This window comes from Nicotiana sylvestris, chromosome 5 (assembly GCF_000393655.2).
Source record: "Nicotiana sylvestris chromosome 5, ASM39365v2, whole genome shotgun sequence".
In the NCBI taxonomy this organism is placed as follows: Eukaryota; Viridiplantae; Streptophyta; class Magnoliopsida; order Solanales; family Solanaceae; genus Nicotiana; species Nicotiana sylvestris.
The window spans coordinates 18,169,783-18,190,631 of NC_091061.1; positions in this window are offsets into that span (position 1 = coordinate 18,169,783).

Sequence of the window (20,849 nt, forward strand, 5' to 3'; positions counted from 1 at the left end):
TGTCTTTCAGTTGTGCCCATTAAATGGCATTTTAGTCTTTCAAGACTATTCATCAACAGTCTGGGCTTATCGTTACTCTCTCTCTCTCTCTATACACACACATACACACACACACATAGGGGCAGAGTTAGAGGGTGGATCGCCTTAAAATTACACTGTGTATATAAGGTTAAATTTTTATGTATTTATATACATTAGATATTGAATCCCCTTCGCTTTTTCACGTGTACTTTTAAATTATTTTGAATCCCCTTGATGAAAATCCTGCTTCTGCCACGGGAGTTTTCTGATAATTCAGCTCTTTGTAAAGGTCAAGCGAATTCCCAGCTTTCATTTTCTAAATTCTAAGTCCTTGACGTTATCCTTCCTTTGGCAAAATACTACATAGATAAAACATAAATTTATAAGATTATTGCTATCTGAGCACCTTGTATACTTCATGCAAACCGACTCCTCCAATGTCTTCAACATCTGGAGATGTTCCAAAGGGTCATTTCACTGTCTATGCTGGGGAGAACTAGAAGAAAAGATTTTGTTATTTGATTAGCCAACCTTCATTTCAAGACTTGCTTAGTGACGCTTGATCTGAAATTTGGATGGCAGTGTCACATTTCCACCAGCAAGTTGTATAACTTGCTAATAATATGGCAAAACACAAAATAATTTTAAGCAGCTCATCTATATTCCAGATTGACTTTCACAAGTATCCACCAGCAAGATATATAACTTGCTAATAATACAAGCCAATTTGAATTTTTCCTTACATGACTTAATTAAGGCAATCTTCTACGTCAACCACCATAACTTGCAGAAAACATTAAAGGTCTACTTGTAAGCTCCAGTTCATGTGAACTTCAGAAGGCTGTCCTCTGAATTATCAGATGCTTTTCATGAAGCATATATCCATAAACTCTCATAGTTTCAGCATGGAAAATACAAAGAAAACAATAATTGATATTAAGGTGCCTTTCGGAAGAATCACAAAAGACTTAGAAATTACTATATTCAAACACATTCAAGTTATTGTAACAGAAGATCTATTAAGGATAACTTAACTCGTGCAGAACATTATTTCTCTGTTAAATGTTATTGGTGATGCTGTGCATATGGACCTTTTTTTAACTATTGCTTGGAAATGGTTTTGTCGATTGTAATGACATATTTATCTTAATTTCAAACATTTTCAATCTGGTGCTTCACAAATGGATTTCGATACTTTAACAGTAAAACCTTTTGTTCTGAATAATGGAATCTGGTTTTCAGCAAATTCAAAAGCTAAATAAGGTTTAGCCCACCAACATTACAAAATCATACTCAAGCTACCTCAAACTGCTAGTTTATGCCAGAAGATGTCATCTGAAATGAATCTATAATTTTAAAAAAAATAAACACCTCCTTCTATCTTCTCTTCTATAACTATCAAAAGTAAGAAAGTAAAAGAAACATCTAATACTATCACCAAGAGTTCTTCAGTGGCTTCTCCAACAGTGCTGAAAGATACATCTCATTCAGCTCGGGGCCTCTGTCCATCTTTCGCCCAACGACCCACTTGACCTTATTAAACCCAATGCTGTCAATAAGAGGAGCATAGACTTGCTCAAATTGCTCACCAACACAGAAAAAATGGTCAAGCCAGAACAGCCCACCAGGCCGAAGCACCCTATAGATGTCGAATAATAAGAAGTGGAGCAGAGTTGTGGGTGTCACACCTCCTTTTTTACGCCCCGCCCCCGAGGGGTAAGATGCGCGGGTGGAGTTTTTCCAATTTAAAGTGACAATATTCAAAATGGGATTATTTATTTAATTCAGAGTCGCCACTTGGGAAAGGTTTGGTTTTTGGTGTCCCAAGTCACCGGTTTATCTTGAATCCCAAATCGAGGAAATTTTCGACTTTTCCAAATGAAGTCTGCGAACCAGAAATTCTAAGTAAGGAATTCTGTTGACCCGAGGGAAGGTGTTAGGCATCCTCGAATCCCGTGGTTCTAGCACGGTCGCTTAAATTGTTATAATGGCTAAGTATCTGATTTAAATACAGGTTGTGACTTATGTGCTTTTATTAAGTTTAAACCGCTTTTATTATTATCATTTGTTTTATAGAATTGCAACGTCGTGAAAATGCACCTCAAACCACGTCACAGTCAATGCGCCCGTAGTTGTTAACACATTTCGACTCCATCGAGATTTGGATTCGGGTCACATCAATGTGCACCCAAGTTTAACAGTGTAATTTATTAAGGGCGCCTAAGGGGGTCTAGTGCGTTATTATTTGTGGAAGGCCATGAAATTTATTAAATGGCCTATCCTGAATTCTAGATAATTATCAAGGTTATTTATTGAGGACCCCGCGATTTTCATCTCATTTGGCGAGGCTCGTCTCATTTTTTTAGAAGGAACATCCTAAAGCGATTACATTTCTAATGTGTTTATCTCTAAAAAAATAGAAGAAAAGATGCGTGCTATTTTTACTATGTGTTTGGCCCAAATCCAGATTTTTAGCTAATCATCCAATTAATTATTTACGGGATGAAGAAACATTGTACCTCATGTAAGCATGCTTTGAACTTGATAAAAGAAACGTATATGGGATTGATGAAATGCTATGACTGTTACAAGAGCTCCTTAACTTTAACTTATTCAAACAAGATTAATTAAGATTGCTTGTTAAGAAATGCGACTAATGGTATTTTACTCATCCTATAAACTGCTTCACGCAAACTGAAACTCAAGAGTTTGAAACTGTATTGTCTTTAGCTAAATCTTAAACAATCATTTGCCCCTACATATTCAAAACATGCTGAAATGGCGATTTTGAGTTAGCAATTGTATTAAAATGGCTGCACATTTCATGGATTGTATTTACATCTTATGTACTACCAAACGAATAAAATGTCACAGCTCCAGATGGGCATAAACTTTAATTAAGTACAACCTTACTAATGTGTCACTATTAGGCTAACAGACCAAGAAACTGCATATCTTAACAATATTAAAAAAGGCAATTCGTAAGCAATACAACAGGTGATTATAACTCCTTCAAATCTTTTGATTCATGCTTTCATTGTTACATCAAATGCGAGTCTTAGTATGTACCTGGATATTGGGTACAACAGGAGAAGCAAGGGGTCAGTAGGGCAATAGAAGCGATACCAAACAACAGCAGTAACAGCAGGTGCCAAATAGAACAGAAATCCCAGTGCAAGAGGCCAATAAAGCCAATGGAGGAGAGGCAGAATGAGACAAATTCCCAGTAGTAATGGAGTCAGAGAATCAAGCAATCCAATTCCAGGGGAAGCCAACAAACAAATCCAAACAATAGACTTAACTGACACTTGAAGGAAAACAGGACTAACTTGGACAGTTTGAACAAAATGAGAATCGACAAACAGTAGGGAGAAGACAATTCCTGATTTTTGTGATATCTCTTTCCCTATCTCCTTTCTTTTCAAGTTCTAATATCAGTCCTCAATTTGAAATCTATTTGGTTTATCAAAGAGAAAACTTTTCCAGTTTCTGTTTTCAGAATTTGAAACTTTCAGATGTTCCCTCTCATTGCCTCTCTCTATCTCTGTATGCTTTTTCTGTGTATCTCTATCAACTCTCTCTTTCAAAACTCCTCACAGTGTGTGTGGGTTTCTTCTCTAATCCCCCCTGTCCTAATCTCAGATCCTCCCCTTTTATAAGCCTCCACATCAAAACTTTTACAGCCTGTTAGATTAATCAGATACCCCTCCCATGTGCCCATTACTTTTCAGTTTCCACTCAACTATTTAAGTATTAATCCCATGACATTCCCTTAGCAGGCTTTAACTTTTTTACTTTATTATCTAAAAGCAAGTATGGGCAGTAAAATATATCTGACAGCATATACTGTCAGATTGTTTAAAACTTAAAAGCTTCTTAATGCAGAAAAACAGGCTGTGCACAAGGCACATGAGGTGCACCAATGCACATGCTGTGCACGAGTGCACATGCCTTCCAATTCAGGATTTAAACATAAACAATCCCTTTTTACATTGACTGGTCCAAATCAACAGCTATAGGTAAACGAAACTGATTCTGAATTGATTTCAACAAATGTTCAACAGAAGCAAATCGATTTACTATGCTCAGACAGTTGAAATTAATTGACGACACATGTCGACTCGACTATATTAGCATTATCGTACACAATCGTAGCCGAAAATCAAACATTCAGAAATATAGGATACATGACTCGACTTATACTGATTAAAATAGAATGGTGCATCCGAGGAATCAGTTAGTTAGTACAAATTGGAATACAACCAATACGCATGTCGTATCAGAATAGGAGGAGAAGGATTCAGACAAACACAGATGTTCAAACAGAGTGGACGAACAAAAGTTGATAAAAATTCAAAACACAAATTGACACAAAACATGAACAGACATCTAATCCCTCACATGGACCAAACAAATAAGGGAAGAAGGCAGACTCACCTCAAATCTTGAAAAATCGGAAACCTTGAACCGGACTTGGACAGACTTTCTTAAGGCTGAACGGACTTTAATCGAAGTGTTTCTCAGATGAGAAACACTTCGATTAAGGTCCCTTGGACCTTAATTTCTTTGGCTCGAACGGGTATGAACTAGTGACGAGGAACTACAAAGTTCCAAAACTCAGATCCGGGATTCATGTTTCCCTGGTTAGATTCGGACCAAACCAAGTATGGTTCGGTCACGAGGGGGGTCTGGGGAGTATCTGGTACAAAACTGGGGTTGGTTGGGTCAGATCGAGTTTTGACTCGAATCTTCGAATGAAGATTCGAGGACCTGGGGGGTGATTCGAAACATGGGGTTGGTAGATTTGGGTTCAGGATGGCCTGGGGGTCCTATGGTGTTCAAGGGAAGGTCACCGGCATCCATGCCGCCGGCTTTCATGGCGGAAGTATGCAGAGGCGGCTAGGGTTTTAGGTGTTGTGGTGAAGACGACGAAGGCTGGGGTTTGGATAGGGGGGGGCAGGGTAGTGTTATGCGCTTATATAGTTAGTGGGCAAGTGGATCCTGGCCGTTGGATGAGACGAGATGAAGGGCCAGGATCCTTCGGCTAACAGGGAACGACGTCGTTTCAAGGGTAAGGGGTTGGGGTCGGTCCGGGTGTAAATGGGTCGGGTTTGTTGATGGGTTATGGGGATTGATCTTGGCCGTTGATCACTCTGAGATCAACGGCCCAGATCAGGCACGACTCAAACGACGTCGTTTGGACGTCCTGGGCATCAGGTGACCTGGGCTGGGCAGGCCTGGGTCTTGGGCTGTTTGTTTGGGCCAATTTTGTTAAAATTGGCCCAAGTCCGGAAGGGGTCTTTTCTTTATTTTTTTTTTTTTTTTTTTTTTTCTTCTTATTTATTTTAAAACAAAGCTAAGCCAAAAAAATCAAATTAAAATTAAATACACACTCAAATACAATTATTTGCACACATACTAAAATATTTCAAAACCGGTAAAGTCAAACCAAATAAAATCACGGACGAAAATGCCTATTCACGATTTTCTATTTAACGACCGAATTACGGTTTGAAATACGCAGGACACATATATATTTTTTTGAATTTTATTTTAATAAAGTAAATAAATAAGAATGGGCCAAAATCACAAATAAATCCACAAGGTGCCGTACAGAAATCCGAAATTGTACAGCAGGGCCAATTATATTTGTTTTTTTATTTCTTTTTGGAGTGATTGTCGTGTGAAACAAAAATCACGTGCTCACAGCTGCCCCTCTTTGTTCGGAAACACGAAGGGTTTTCGTGCAAAGATCAAGTGAGCGTGTATGAGCGATTTTTGCCTATAGACCACTCCGTATGAAGCATTTTTTGAAAGATCTGACCGAATCTTGCTTCAAAGATTTCCTACATATCCTGGGCTAAACAGGAATCAGGTCAATGTAGTTCGAGAAGTTTTGGTAGCTGGGGCTACCCTGGGACTGCAATGCTTGCCGCTACTGCTGCTGCTGTTGTCACTGCTACGTCACTGACCGCCTTATTACAACCAAGCGAAAATTGGAAACTGAACTTAACTACTTTTATGCATGTCAACTGCTAGTTACAAGATTCCTATCTATGATTCTTTTACGACTTGATCTTGGGTCTTAGCTGATTCTGCTTGTAGACTCTGATCTGAATCTTGATGCTTGCGAGCTGTGGCGACTTGTTTTTTAATCTCCGGGATACCGAATAAAATGTGACCGGCAGAGGTCAGGACGTTAGTCAAATGTTGGAGTCGATTTGCTTTCCCTTTACTCTGATATCTCGGGATATCTCTTTTTTGTCTTTTTCTTCTTTGATTCCGAACTGGGATTCATCTCGTGGGTCATTTCGATTCATGTGGCTCGAGGTCAGACCTGCGGGAGAAAACAAACGAACGAAATTTTCTGCCCCAGTTTCACTAGGAAAATTTCGTTAATTATTCACTAGGTAGTTCATAAAATTGATGAAAGAGGATATGCATGCTCAGTGCAGGGTTGGAGCCCTAATATCGACTAGCTGGGGAAAAGTTCAGTGTAGGGTTTAAAACCCTAGCGCCGAACAAAGGGAGAATTCAGTTTAGGGTTTAAAACCCTAATGCTGATTGCATGGAAAAGCTCAGTTTAGAGTTTAAAACTCTAATGCTGGCTAAAAGGAAAAAGTTCAGTTTAGGGTTTAAAACCCTGATGCTGACTAAAAGAGAATTCAGTTTAGGGTTTAAAACCCTAATGCTGATTGCATGGAAAAGCTCAGTTTAGAGTTTAAAACTCTAATGCTGGCTAAAAGGAAAAAGTTCAGTTTAGGGTTTAAAACCCTAATGCTGACTAAAGGAAAATTCAGTTTAGGGTTTAAAACCCTAATGCTGATTGCATGGGAAAAAGCTCAGTTTAGAGTTTAAAACTCTAATGCTGGCTAAAAGGAAAAAGTTCAGTTTAGGGTTTAAAACCCTAATGCTGACTAAAGAGAATTCAGTTTAGAGTTTAAAACCCTAATGCTGACTAAAGGAAAATACAGTTTAGGGTTTAAAACCCTAATGCTGATTGCATGGAAAAGCTCAGTTTAGAGTTTAAAACTCTAATGCTGGCTAAAAGGAAAAAGTTCAGTTTAGGGTTTAAAACCCTAATGCTGACTAAAGGAAAATTCAGTTTAGGGTTTAAAACCCTAATGCTGATTGCATGGAAAAGCTCAGTTTAGAGTTTAAAACTCTAATGCTGGCTAAAAGGAAAAAGTTCAGTTTAGGGTTTAAAACCCTGATGCTGACTAAAAGAGAATTCAGTTTAGGGTTTAAAACCCTAATGCTGATTGCATGGAAAAAAGCTCAGTTTAGAGTTTAAAACTCTAATGCTGGCTAAAAGGAAAAAGTTCAGTTTAGGGTTTAAAACCCTAATGCTGACTAAAGAGAATTCAGTTTAGAGTTTAAAACCCTAATGCTGACTAAAGGAAAATTCAGTTTAGGGTTTAAAACCCTAATGCTGATTGCATGGAAAAGCTCAGTTTAGAGTTTAAAACTCTAATGCTGGCTAAAAGGAAAAAGTTCAGTTTAGGGTTTAAAACCCTAATGCTGACTAAAGGAAAATTCAGTTTAGGGTTTAAAACCCTAATGCTGATTGCATGGAAAAGCTCAGTTTAGAGTTTAAAACTCTAATGCTGGCTAAAAGGAAAAAGTTCAGTTTAGGGTTTAAAACCCTAATGCTGACTAAAGAGAATTCAGTTTAGAGTTTAAAACCCTAATGCTGACTAAAGGAAAATTCAGTTTAGGGTTTAAAACCCTAATGCTGACTAAAGGAAAATTCAGTTTAGGGTTTAAAACCCTAATGCTGACTAAAGGAAAATTCAGTTTAGGGTTTAAAACCCTAATGCTGATTGCATGGAAAAGCTCAGTTTAGAGTTTAAAACTCTAATGCTGGCTAAAAGGAAAAAGTTCAGTTTAGGGTTTAAAACCCTAATGCTGACTAAAGGAAAATTCAGTTTAGGGTTTAAAACCCTAATGCTGATTGCATGGAAAAGCTCAGTTTAGAGTTTAAAACTCTAATGCTGGCTAAAAGGAAAAAGTTCAGTTTAGGGTTTAAAACCTTAATGCTGACTAAAGAGAATTCAGTTTAGAGTTTAAAACCCTAATGCTGACTAAAGGAAAAGTTCAGTTTAGGGTTTAAAACCCTAATGCTGACTAAAGGAAAATTCAGTTTAGGGTTTAAAACCCTAATGCTGACTAAAGGAAAATTCAGTTTAGGGTTTAAAACCCTAATGCTGATTGCATGGAAAAGCTCAGTTTAGAGTTTAAAACTCTAATGCTGGCTAAAAGGAAAAAGTTCAGTTTAGGGTTTAAAACCCTAATGCTGACTGGCTGGGGATAAAGCTCGAGAATACTACACGATCTATTTTGAGTTTTCTTGTTTTAGATAAAAAGGAGTTTCGTGGAAGCTTACCTTTCGAGTGAATTCCTTATTGTCAAAATGTTTCTTGTACCTTCCTCTTTGGGCGACACCTGCTTCTTGCACGGTTGTCTTGGATTATACCTGTTTCAACTTTTCAGATAAAGAACAATTGTTAGTTCGGAAATGACGGTCGGTTCGGTGACCTCGATCGTTCCCAGTTGCTTTGTTGCGTCTTCATTTCTGTTGTGAAGTCCCGCCATTGATTTGATTCATATGCCGAAACCCTTTGGACCGCTCAGGCTTGTATTTCCAGATTCTGTGATGATTTGCCTCGTAAGGCTCTTTTTTTTTGTGTCCCGTTTTGCTTGGAGGTTCTCAACGGGGGTTTTATTGGAGGTATTTTGTGGGGATTTGTACAAAAGGGAAGCTTTGTGGGGAATATTTACAAAGTGGATTCTTTGTGTGGATTTTGTACAATGGGCATGCTGGGGGATTTATTTCAAAGTGGGATTTCTAGAATTTGTTGGGGTAAGCTTGTTGGGGATGTCTACCAAAGGACCCGCTGGGATGTGCTGGGGAGATTCCATTTTTTTCTTTCTTTTTTTTTTCTTATAATTTTATAATTTGGGGAGATTCTGTGGGAGATTGTACAAGACTCTGTTGGGATTTGTACAGGGGGAGACTCTGTGGGGATTTGTCCGAAGGTGGACTTGCTGGGGAAGATTTCAAGATTTCTCTCTTTTCCTTTTCTCCGGAACACCATCAAACGTCATGATTCATCATGCTTGGGTAATCATATCAACGAGATGAGGTGCTTTCCTTCATGAGACGGGATTCCGTGTAAACAAACCATGCCACCTACCCTTTCCGGTGTGTCCTGAACTCGGGGTTAAAATGCGAAAGGGATTCGAAAAGAAACAAAAGGGGAAAACAAATCAGAAAAGAAATACCCTTTTCGGGGAGAGAAAGACTTATCTGAGGAAGATAATGCTGGCTTTAAATGACATGACATGCCTTTTGGACTGGACGTCTGACCTTCCATGAACTTGCGTTTTCCTAGACCAGAACAGATCTGTGGTTCCAAAACTGGTGGAACTTTGCCGCGACCTTCTTGGGGTGGCGTCATTCCTTTTCGGCCAACAGCGCCCTTTGCGGGTTTTCACTGGCTGACCTCTCTCATTTCTCTTCCTGTCGTCGCTTGATAGCACTCTTTGCGAGTTTCTACTAAACAAACTCTCTCATTTTGGTTTCTCTTCTCCCGTCGCCTCGTGGTGCCCGAAGGTTTTCACCGCCGAGACTCTCTCATTTTATTTCTCTCAACTCAGGGTGTGCTGGTTTCCTTTTGTGATGCTTATTGGTTTCCCACCATCTTTGGTAATTGATTTGAAGGCTTGTACCTGGTGAAGAGAGGTAGCTGATACTAAACTTCTCAAGTGTCTGACATGCCCCGGTTTTCCATTTCAGGGTGAATGGGATTTTGTTGTTGGTGTGACTGAACCTCAGGGAGAGGCTGCCTACGTATCCTTTCGGAATCAAGTCAAACGTAGTTCAGGCCTCAATCAATGTTTTGTTTTTTTTTTATTATATACAACGGCTCAAAAGGTGGTAGCGAGAATTGGGTAGTGTTTGGGGAGTAGTGGGGAATAAACACCTTCGCCCTTTTCAACGTGTCAGGACCACTTGGAGTATGATCTAGACGTAGTACCTCTTGACTGCATCTGCATTCACCGCTGTGTCAGGGTCATTTCCTTCGATATCACCTAAATACAATGCTCCTCTTGGCAATATTTTCCTTACGATGTATGGGCCTTTCCAATTTGGGGCAAACTTTCCTTTTGCTTCTTCATGATGCGGCAGAATACGCCTCAGTACCAATTGTCCTACTTCGAAATTCCGAGGTCGGACTTTCTTGTTGTAAGCACGGGCCATCCTTCGTTGGTATAACTGTCCGTGACAAACTGCAGCCATCCGCTTTTCATCAATCAACGTCAATTGCTCCAGTCGAGTCTTAACCCACTCGCTGTCCTCGATTTCTGCTTCGACAATGATTCGAAGTGAAGGAATCTCTACCTCTGCCGGTATTACGGCCTCGGTTCCATAAACCAAAAGATAAGGAGTCGCTCCCACCGATGTGCGCACCGTAGTGCGATACCCCAATAACGCAAAAGGTAACTGCTCATGCCACTGTCGGGAACTTTGTATTGTTTTCCTCAAAATCTTCTTGATGTTTTTATTTGCAGCTTCTACAGCACCATTGGCTTTTGGCCGATAAGGAGTGGAATTCCTGTGTGTTATCTTGAATTGCTCGCACACGTCTCCCATCAAGTGACTGTTCAAGTTTGCTGCATTATCTGTAATGATAGTCGCAGGAATACCGAAGCGACAGATAAGATTTGAGTGTACAAAATCCACTACAGCTTTCTTGGTGACCGACTTGAGAGTGACAGCCTCTACCCACTTTGTGAAGTAATCGATGGCAACCAGTATAAACCTGTGTCCATTCGAAGCCTTTGGTTCAATTGGTCCAATGACGTCCATGCCCCAAGCGACAAATGGCCAAGGTGCGGACATGGGATGCAGTTCTGTGGGAGGTGCATGAATCAAATTACCGTGCACCTGACACTGATGACACTTCCGGACAAAGCTAAAGCAATCCTTTTCCATGGTCATCCAGTAATAACCTGCTCTAAGGATCTTCTTCGCTAAGACATACCCGTTCATGTGAGGTCCACACACACCTGCGTGTACTTCGTGCATGATTTTTCTCGCTTCCTCGATATCGACACATCTTAAGAGATTGAGGTCCGGAGTCCTCTTATATAACAATTCACTGCTCAAAAAGAAACCACTTGCATGTCGCCTAATGGTCCTCTTTTGATCTCCAGTTGCATGCTCGGGGTATTCTTGTGTCTTCAAGAATTTCTTGATGTCATGGTACCAAGGCTGCGTATTTGATCCCGCCTCGATTACACTGCAGTAACCGTGTCTTTCCTTGATTTGGATTTCCAAAGGATCGACGTGGGCGTTGCCCGGGTAGGGTAGCATAGAAGCCAGAGTAGCAAGTGCATCTGCCAGTTCATTGTGAAACCTCGGAATATACCTGAATTCTATTGAGTTAAAGCGCTTGCTGAGGTCCTCCACATGTTGTCGGTATGGGATAAGTTTGACATCCCGAGTTTCCCATTCGCCTTGAACTTGTCGGATGATCAGGTCAGAGTCTCCCATAATCAGTAAGTCTTTGACATCCTGATCGATTGCCATATGTATGCCCATAATGCAGGCTTCATATTCAGCTGTATTATTTGTGCAGAAGAAACGAAGTCTAGCCGTGGCGGGATAATGCTGACCGGCAGGTGAGATCAAAATTGCCCCGATCCCTATACCCTTGGTATTCACGGCTCCGTCAAAGAACATCTTCCAAACATGAGCTTCCTCCGAGATCGCTTCTACGGTGTTTACCTCTTCATCTGGAAAATAGGTATCCAATGGCTGGTATTCCTCATCGACCGGGTTTTCGGCCAAATGATCTGCTAACGCCTGGGCTTTCATTGCCGTGCGAGTGATATAAACTATGTCGAACTCCGTAAGCAAGATTTGCCATTTAGCCAGTCTCCCAGTAGGCATTGGTTTCTGAAATATATATTTCAAGGGATCCAACCTGCTTATGAGGAATGTAGTGTGGGCTTGGAGATAATGCCTCAGCTTTTGAGCAACCCATGTGAGAGCGCAGCATGTCTTCTCCAACAGAGTGTATTTGGCCTCGTAGCTGGTGAATTTCTTGCTCAGGTAGTAGATCGCCTGTTCCCTTTTCCCGGTCACATCGTGTTGCCCCAGGACGCAGCCAAAGGAGTTCTCCAAGACTGTCAGATACAAGAAAAGTGGCCTCCCTGGTTCGGGAGGGACCAAGACTGGGGGATTCGAAAGGTACTCTTTGACTTTATCAAAGGCTTCTTGACACTCCGTTGTCCACTTAATCGCCGCATCCTTTCTTAACAACTTGAATATGGGCTCACACGTGCTTGTCAGCTGGGCAATAAACCGACTGATGTAGTTCAGCCTGCCCAAAAGACTCATCACGTCTTTCTTCGTTCTTGGGGGAGGTAGATCTTTGATAGATTTTATCTTAGTCGGATCTAGCTCGATACCTCTCCTGCTTACGATGAAACCCAAAAGTTTACCTGACGGAACTCCGAAAGCGCATTTTGCTGGATTTAGCTTCAAGTCATACTTCCTTAGTCTCTCGAAGAATTTCCTCAAGTCTTGGATGTGATTATCCTGTGTCCTGGACTTGACTATTACATCGTCCACGTACACCTCTATTTCCTGATGCATCATGTCATGGAAAATGGCGGTCATGGCCCTCATGTAAGTAGCCCCAGCATTCTTTAAACCAAACGGCATGACCCGATAACAGTAGGTGCCCCAAGGCGTGGTGAAGGCAGTTTTCTCGGCATCCTCTTCATCCATCAATACCTGATGATACCCAGCGTAACAATCTACGAAAGACTGTATCTCGTGCTTGGCGCAATTATCAACGAGGATGTGGATGTTGGGCAGCGGGAAATTATCTTTAGGACTTGCTCTGTTCAGATCTCGGTAATCTACACATACTCGAGTTTTCCCGTCCTTTTTCGGTACTGGAACCACATTCGCCAACCATGTTGTATATTGGACTACTCGGATCACTCCTGTTTTCAGTTGCTTGGTGATCTCCTCTTTAATTTTGTCACTGACCTCGGTTTTGAACTTTCGTTGCTTTTGTTGAACCGGAGGACAATCAGGATGAATCGGCAATTTGTGAACCACTAGATCGACACCTAGTCCCGGCATGTCATCATATGACCAAGCAAACACGTCTTTAAATTCAAGAAGAAGTTGAATTATCGCCTCTCGCGTTTTCTTGTCCGTGTGAATGCTTATCTTGGTCTCCCGGATTTCTTCCGGGGTTCCTAAATTTACCGGTTCAGTGTCATTCAGATTTGGCTTAGGTTTATTCTCGAAATATTCCAACTCTCGGTTTATCTCCCTAAAAGCCTCTTCCGCATCATATTCTGGTTCTGGATCCATTAATTCGCAGTTAAATAGCTCATTGTGATCCGGGCGTGAAGTCCGCAAGCATGTCATATTTAAAGCCGCATTATTAGGACTGAAAAGGAAGATAAGAGGAAAAGTAATAAAATCAGAACGAAAGAAAGAAAGGAAAGCAATGAAGATTTTTTTTTCATTTTCTTTGGAAAATTGGAAGACAACAACGTTTACAACTAGGAATTCGGAATAACAAATGAAAAGAAGAAAACGTTCAAGTTATGTCCCGGGGATAACTTGTGATACAGGAAAGGTGGCAGGACAAGTCTACCCGGACTTCCGTCTAGTTGGGAATGGCGTGATCTCCCAGTTTTGGAGCTTGGCGTTTGGCCCCATGTATATCATCTCAGCAGTGCTCGTGCCTTCGCCTGGTTGAACCATGTGGACCTCGTAGAGCATTTCCCTCATTGCCCCACATATTTCCTCGATTTCCTCAACTGTGAAGACCTCATCTTCTTCTTCTTCAGTGTACCCTGGCCTGACAAAAGTCGCATGTAAATCCGGCAGTGGTTGAGGCAACTTCCAGCCCTCATTTCTCCTTTTCTTTGCCCATTTTTCGTCTGCTGGAGTAGGTTTGAAACCTAGTCCAAAAGGTTTCTTGATGACTGGTAAAGTAATGGGTTCCGTCATTCCCTGAAGGGTTCGTCCAAGCCCCTTCCCTGGCCTAAATCCGTGTCGGATCATCTCTTTGGCCACCATAACCGAAGCGTTAGACAAGAAAGGCTGGGGGCAAGGTACTCCCTCTTCGTGCTGCTCTGCCAATACCACCTCGAAAGCTTGATAGACCGTATGCTCACTCCCTTCTCTTGGTTCAAGATACGGGATAGATGGGTCCCGATAAATGGCATGTTCATCTTCTCCATGGACCACGATCTCTTGGTCTTCATACTCGAACTTCACCATCTGGTGAAGAGTAGAAGGCACGGCTCCTGCCGCATGGATCCAAGGCCTGCCAAGGAGGAAATTGTAAGATGTGTCCATGTCGATCACTTGGAAAGTGACTCGAGATTCGACTGGTCCTATGACCAGCAACAGGTCTATTTCTCCCATGGTGTCTCTCTTGATACCATCGAAAGCTCTCACGCAGACGTTGTTGGGTCGGATTCTTCCGGTCTCAATTTCCATTCTTTGCAGCGTGGAGAGCGGGCAGATGTCAACACCTGATCCCCCATCCAGCATCACCCGCTTGACATAGTAGTCCTCACATTTGACTGTTAAATGCAATGCCTTGTTGTGTGCTGCTCCTTCCGGGGGTAGATCGTTCTTGCTGAAGGAGATTTGGTTGACGGCGAAGAATCTTTCGGTCATCCGCTCTAGTTGCTCCACCGAGGTTTCGACCGGTACGTATGCTTCATTCAGGGTTTTCAGCAGGATCTTTTGATGCTCGGTTGACCTCATTAATAGTGACAGCATGGACACCTGCTCAGGGTGCTTGCGCAGCTGGTCTATCACTTCATAATCTGGCATCTTCATCTGCTTGAAGAACACTTCCGCTTCTTCAACACTCACAGGCTCCTTTGGAGGGAAGCGCCTTTGTGTGGCGTTGTTCAGTTCTTGGGTATTTGAGTACCCTCCAACGAAAGTATTTTCTGGAAGTTCTTCCATGACCTCCTTACCTTTGTATGTTACCAAAGTCTTTTGATAATTCCACGGTACTGTGGACGGGTTGGTCATTGGCTTTTGTGGCACGCGTCCGATAACCACTGGCTCATTCAGCCGAGGTGGTTGAATCGTCCCCCGGACCACATAGGCCCCTTTTGGCACATACATAGGTTTTGTCTTTTTGATCCCGAAGTTCTGCGTCTTCTTGGCTTGACCTCGCGGTATGTAAAGAACTCCACCCTTTGCCGGTACCACTTTCTTCTCCACCTTCTTTTCAGGCTTGCTTTCTGCAGCCTTGGCCTCCTCCCCCCTTTCTGATTTCTGGTCTGTTTCAGGCCTCCTCGCTGTGTCGACAATGGCAATTATGGCTTTCAAGGCAGGGTCGAACTCTTTGTCTTCACAAATCATGCCGATCAGCGGCCCATTATTGTGAGCGGGCAATGGATTGTTAGTTACATTTGGGATCTCTTCGTCCCTTAGCACTATCTTCCCCTGCTCTATCAAATTTTCGACCACTCTTTTCAATGACCAGCAGTCGTTTGTATCATGACCCTCGGCCCCTGAATGATAGGCGCATCTGACTCCGGCTTTGTAAGAAGGAGATGTCGGGTTTTGCCTTGTTTGAGGGATGGGTTGTAGGAAACCCAACTGAACCAACTTTGGGAACAAAGTCGAGTATGGCTCACCGATGGGCGTGAAAGTCCGCCGTCGAGGTGGCTCTTGGGAGCGGTAGTTATTTTGAGGGGGTTGTGGGTTATAGTGGTTGCGGTAAGGAGGCTGATTTCTGGGAGGTGGAGCTGGGCCTCGGCTGGCTTGTTGTGGTGAATGGTTATAAGGTTGGGCATTCATGACCATATAAGGTTGATGAGCATATGCCGCATTTGAGTGGGGGTAGTAGTGTTGTGAGGCCCTTTCCGGAAAATGGGGCCTGTGATGACGATACTCCCTTGCTTCAGAGGCTGCCATAGCCGTTTCTTCCTTCTTCTTCCCCCTTGTCGTTCCTCCAGACCCACTTTGGATGGCCTGAGAGGTTGCCCTTAGGGCTGCTTGACTCAGAATCCGACCCGTTTTCAGCCCATTCTCTACCATTTCTCCTATCTTGATTGCTTCCGCGAATGGCTTACCCATGGCCGACATCATGTTTTGGAAATAGTCAGACTCTTGAGCCTGGAGAAAGGTAGTGACCATTTCCACTTCATCCATGGGAGGCTTCACTCTCGACGCCTGTTCACGCCACTTAATAGCATACTCTCTAAAACTTTCCGACGGCTTCTTCTTCAAATTCGACAGAGAGTTTCGGTCTGGCGCAATGTCGATGTTATACTGGAATTGCTTTACAAAATCTCTGGCGAGATCATCCCATATATGCCATCGGGACATTTCCTGATCCATATACCATTCCGAAGCTATCCCTACTAAGCTTTCCCCAAAATATGCCATGAGCAGTTCTTCTTTTCCGCCGGCTCCCCGCAATTGGTTGCAGTATTTCTTAAGATGTGCAATGGGGTCACCGTGCCCATCATATTTCTCGAATTTGGGGGTCTTGAAACCCGTTGGCAGGTGCACGTGAGGGAACATGCACAGATCGGCGTAAGAGACGCTCTTTTGTCCACTCAACCCTTGCATATTCTTCAAACTTTGTTCAAGGCTTCTCATTCTCTTAGCAATCTCATTTTGTTCTGCAATCCTGGGGTTCTGTTCCTGTCCCGGTGCGAGTTCGCACTGAGGCGGTAGAGGATTATTGTTGGTAGCGAACCTGGTTGGTTCCATTGAGAACGATGGTGCTTGGAATGTAAAAGAGGATGAGTCAAAGCTGGGCTTGTATGTGGCAGGCTGTGCCGTAGCTGGGCAAGGCGATGCAGTAAAGATATTCATGCTTGCATCGGTGGCCGACATTCGGGGATGAGGCTCAGAAGGTGATCCGGCGGAGAAAACGGAGTTGGCTGGATACCCGAATGGGGTAGCAGGGTAATTTATGGGGACATTAGAAGTCCCACCTGACCTGGAGAATAATTCAGGGAATCCGGGGACGACACTTGGCGGCTCTTTCCCGTTGTTCCAATCATCCAGCATTTCCAACATGCGGAGCCGTAGGATTCTATTTTCTTCTGCAGTTGCGGATTCAGGCGTGAGGACGGCTGAGATTGAGCTCTCCTCAGAGACGGGGACTGTTTGCAATGGAATTTCCGAAGACATTTCCACACTTCCTTTTGACCTGGTGAAGTAGGTGTGAGTACTGTTTCTGGTCCTAACAATAGGTAGTTGAACACCTCTCTTTGACCTCGTGAAGTATGAGTGCGAGGCCAGACTTTCACCAAACCAACCGTCTTTTCAAAAACCCTGGAAACATGCTCAATGACAAGCGCACGGTTAATTTGCAGCAAATAACAGATAGTTAATCTCACATTGGGCATGATGCACCTATACAGTTAAGTGGATTACTATATGTCTGCTACGAGAGCATGCGTCATTCCGGTATTTTCCTCTTATTTCCCCCTTTTCTTCTTTTTTTTTTATTTTCATTTATTTTTCTTTTATATATTTTTTTGTAGCAAAATAAAATGCGATCGGATCCGATGAGGATTGCCTACGTATCACGATACTCACGTGAATCAGATCATTACGTAGTTCGAAAACACGAATGAGCGTGAAAGAAGCAAACTCTTTATTATTGAAGCAGTCTGTTACAAACTACATTTTGCAAAAGAAAAGCAAACTTTGAAAATAAACCTAGACTCAAAAATAGACTAAAAATCACCCTGATGAAGGACAGGCAGAAGATGCTAAGATACAGATTTGACCTATGAATGCATTATGGTTTTAAAAATTGGTTTCCGCGGGGCGTCGTTCGGCCTCGCCGCGGTCCTAGGCGTGAGATCCCTCTCAAGTTGATCTAGCTCGTGCATAGTCTGCTTGACATAACCCATTACTGCCGAGAGGACGGTAGCGCTGGACATGTTCTCACATCGTAGGCATCGTCTGGTGATGGCATGGGCAATGGCCTTGATCCTATCTCTGGTTTGCTTCTTCTCTATGAGCAGGCGTTTTGTCTGATCGCTGCATATCTTGAAAACTTGAGCATCTTGTACATGCTGATGTTGCAATCGTCGTACTTCCAACTTCATCTGGGCTATTGAGTCATACCAGTATCTGCTCTCAATTTGGAAATCCTTGGCCTGATTAGCTGTTTTGATCTCAAGTGCAGCCATCTCTCTCTTTATCTTAGCAACAGTCTTCTCATGGTCGCTTTCCAATCGATTCAGGTACCTGCGATGCTTGTCTGTTCTTGTACCCCACTGTGCTTTGAGCCCTGCTATGATGTTTTCAGATTTCTCCAAACCATCTCGCCATTCCCTGATTTCACCTTTTAGCCCTTTTATCAACTGCTCGTCCGATCGACGCCTTGGTTGTCTATCTGCATCCAACCTTATCTGTTTGATCTGGGCTCTGAGCATTTCATTTTCTTGAATCAACCTGTTCCGTTCTCCCAGATCGGTAGCAACTTGCACGTTGTGTTCATATTTCAATTTTTCCACTTGTTGCTTTAACCTGCTGATTTCGGTGCAATAGCCTCTTTCTTTTGCTAACCAATCCCACTGCTTTTGTGATGATTCGGTAAAATTCCGGATGTGGGGTCTCTTAGCTGGCCTTTCATGCTCGAGTTCCCTTCTGTACCATGCAAGGTAACCTGGCGCCGTTTCTCCTTTGGCTTGATCCCGCACGCAAGTATCTGATTTCAAATATTGACCCTCATTCCAGATTTGGCGAATCTTTGCTTCTGGGAACTGTCCGTTAGGACTTATCTCGATTGCTTGAGTGCTTAGATCTTCCTCATGAGGTACTGTCTGGCATTTTCCGAACTGTCTTAAAACTCGGCCGGGTGCGTAAGGTTGAATGCTCTTAAGCCCCATCAGCAAGAAATGAGTTTTAGTCGCTGACATATATAAGACCTCATCAACGGGCAACCATCCCAACTTCCATTGTATTTGGCTGGCAGTAAGAGCTTGAAAGAACGAGGTCCAAGCCAGGACTCCTTCGGGCAAACTGATCTCTTTGGCTCTTGCGTAAGATTCTTCTATGCGGGTCTTACCCGGGGAACCATGGCTCAAAATCTCGGAATGATGGCAAAGGTGCTCGGTCATCCATATCTGCAAAAGCAAGTTACAACCTTCGAAGAAATTTCCCCCAGCTTTACAAGCTGTGAGAGCTCGAAAGATGTCGGATACCACCATAGGCGCGAGAGTACTGTTGCTTTGCGTGAGTAAAGTGCCGACGACCCCAGATATCTTCAAATCAACGTTTCCATCTTTCCTGGGAAATACCAGAAGACCCAGAAACGTTATCATGAACGCCACCCGTCTGTGCTCGTCCCACTTCTGACGAACTCCTTTGCTGCACAGTTTGTTGATTGGATTATTGAATCCCCCCTCGTGACCGTATCTATCATATATGAAGTCTGGAGTACAGAATCCGGCTGCTAGATCCGGGTTGTGGACTGTTCTAGGTATTTTCAATGAATCCAGGAACCGATGTACCGTGACGACTCTTGGGGCGACCAAGTATTTTTCCCTCAACGGAAGTTCAGTATTCCCGATGTATCCGGCCATTTCTTCCAAAGTTGGGGTGAGCTCAAAATCAGGGAAATGGAAAACATTGTGCGCCGGGTCCCAATAGGTAACCAAAGCTCTTATGATATCTCCCCGAGGCTGGATTTCCAACAGACCCACAAGACCTTTCAGATTTTTCTTAACCTCATTTTGCCCTTCAACACCTAGATCATTCCACCATAGCCGTAACTTGATAGGGATTTTGGTCATTATTGAAAAATGTTCATTTTGCATCGTGCTCATCCTGCACATTTATTAAGGTGATTTTAACAAAAATGACTGACTCAAAATATTTTACAGAGGGGACCAAGCTTTGAACACGGCCTTTAAGCACTTCGGGGACGAAGATTTTAAGGCTGTGTGGGTCTAAAAATGCTAAGCAAAACCCAAAAGTGGCTATTTATGCAAAGTCAGCCTTCCGGCGTCCCCTTTCGGGACCATTCGGCTATTCATGTCAAAACAGCATCACCTGACTTATTTATGACTCTTTAAAAATTTGAAACATATATTTTTTTGATTTTGGCTATTTTAGCAAAATGGGGGTTGAACCCGACGAGGGTTGCCTACGTATCTCACATCCGGTGAGAATCAAACCGGCGTAGTTCGGGGATATCGTAAAATAGGGAAAAAAATCGAATAAACCTAGAAATCAAGAATGCGTATTTTTTACATTTTTGAAAAGAGATAAAGATTATATTGTATTTCTTTTTAGGAAAAATTTGGACTTTTAGTCTGAATTCATAAAAGGGGCACTACGAAAGAAACAACACATTTTTTGAATTATGAATTTGATTTTTTTTTTTTTTTTTTTTTTTTTTTTTTTTTTTACTTTAAAAATAAATACCCCTTTTTTTGATTTTGAAAGTGATAAAAGAAGATTTTTATAATTTTTTTTTTAATGACTCTCAATGAACAAGACAGTTTTTTTTTTTTTTTTTTTTTTTTTTTAAGAAAATTTCGGCAAGGTTTTGACACTACTTGAACATTGGTTTTATTTTTCCAAAATAAGTAATTATCCTTCCACGTTGCTATTTTCCTCTTTTTTTTAGAAACCGGTCAGCATGCGGAACCGAAGCAAATAAATGCACAAAACAAATAGGATGCAGCAGGGTGGTCTTTTCAATTCAGGTTGCCTGTCCTAGACGGACCCAACCCCTGTGTTGAGCCCCCTAAGTCAAATGCAACATAATGCAAATAAA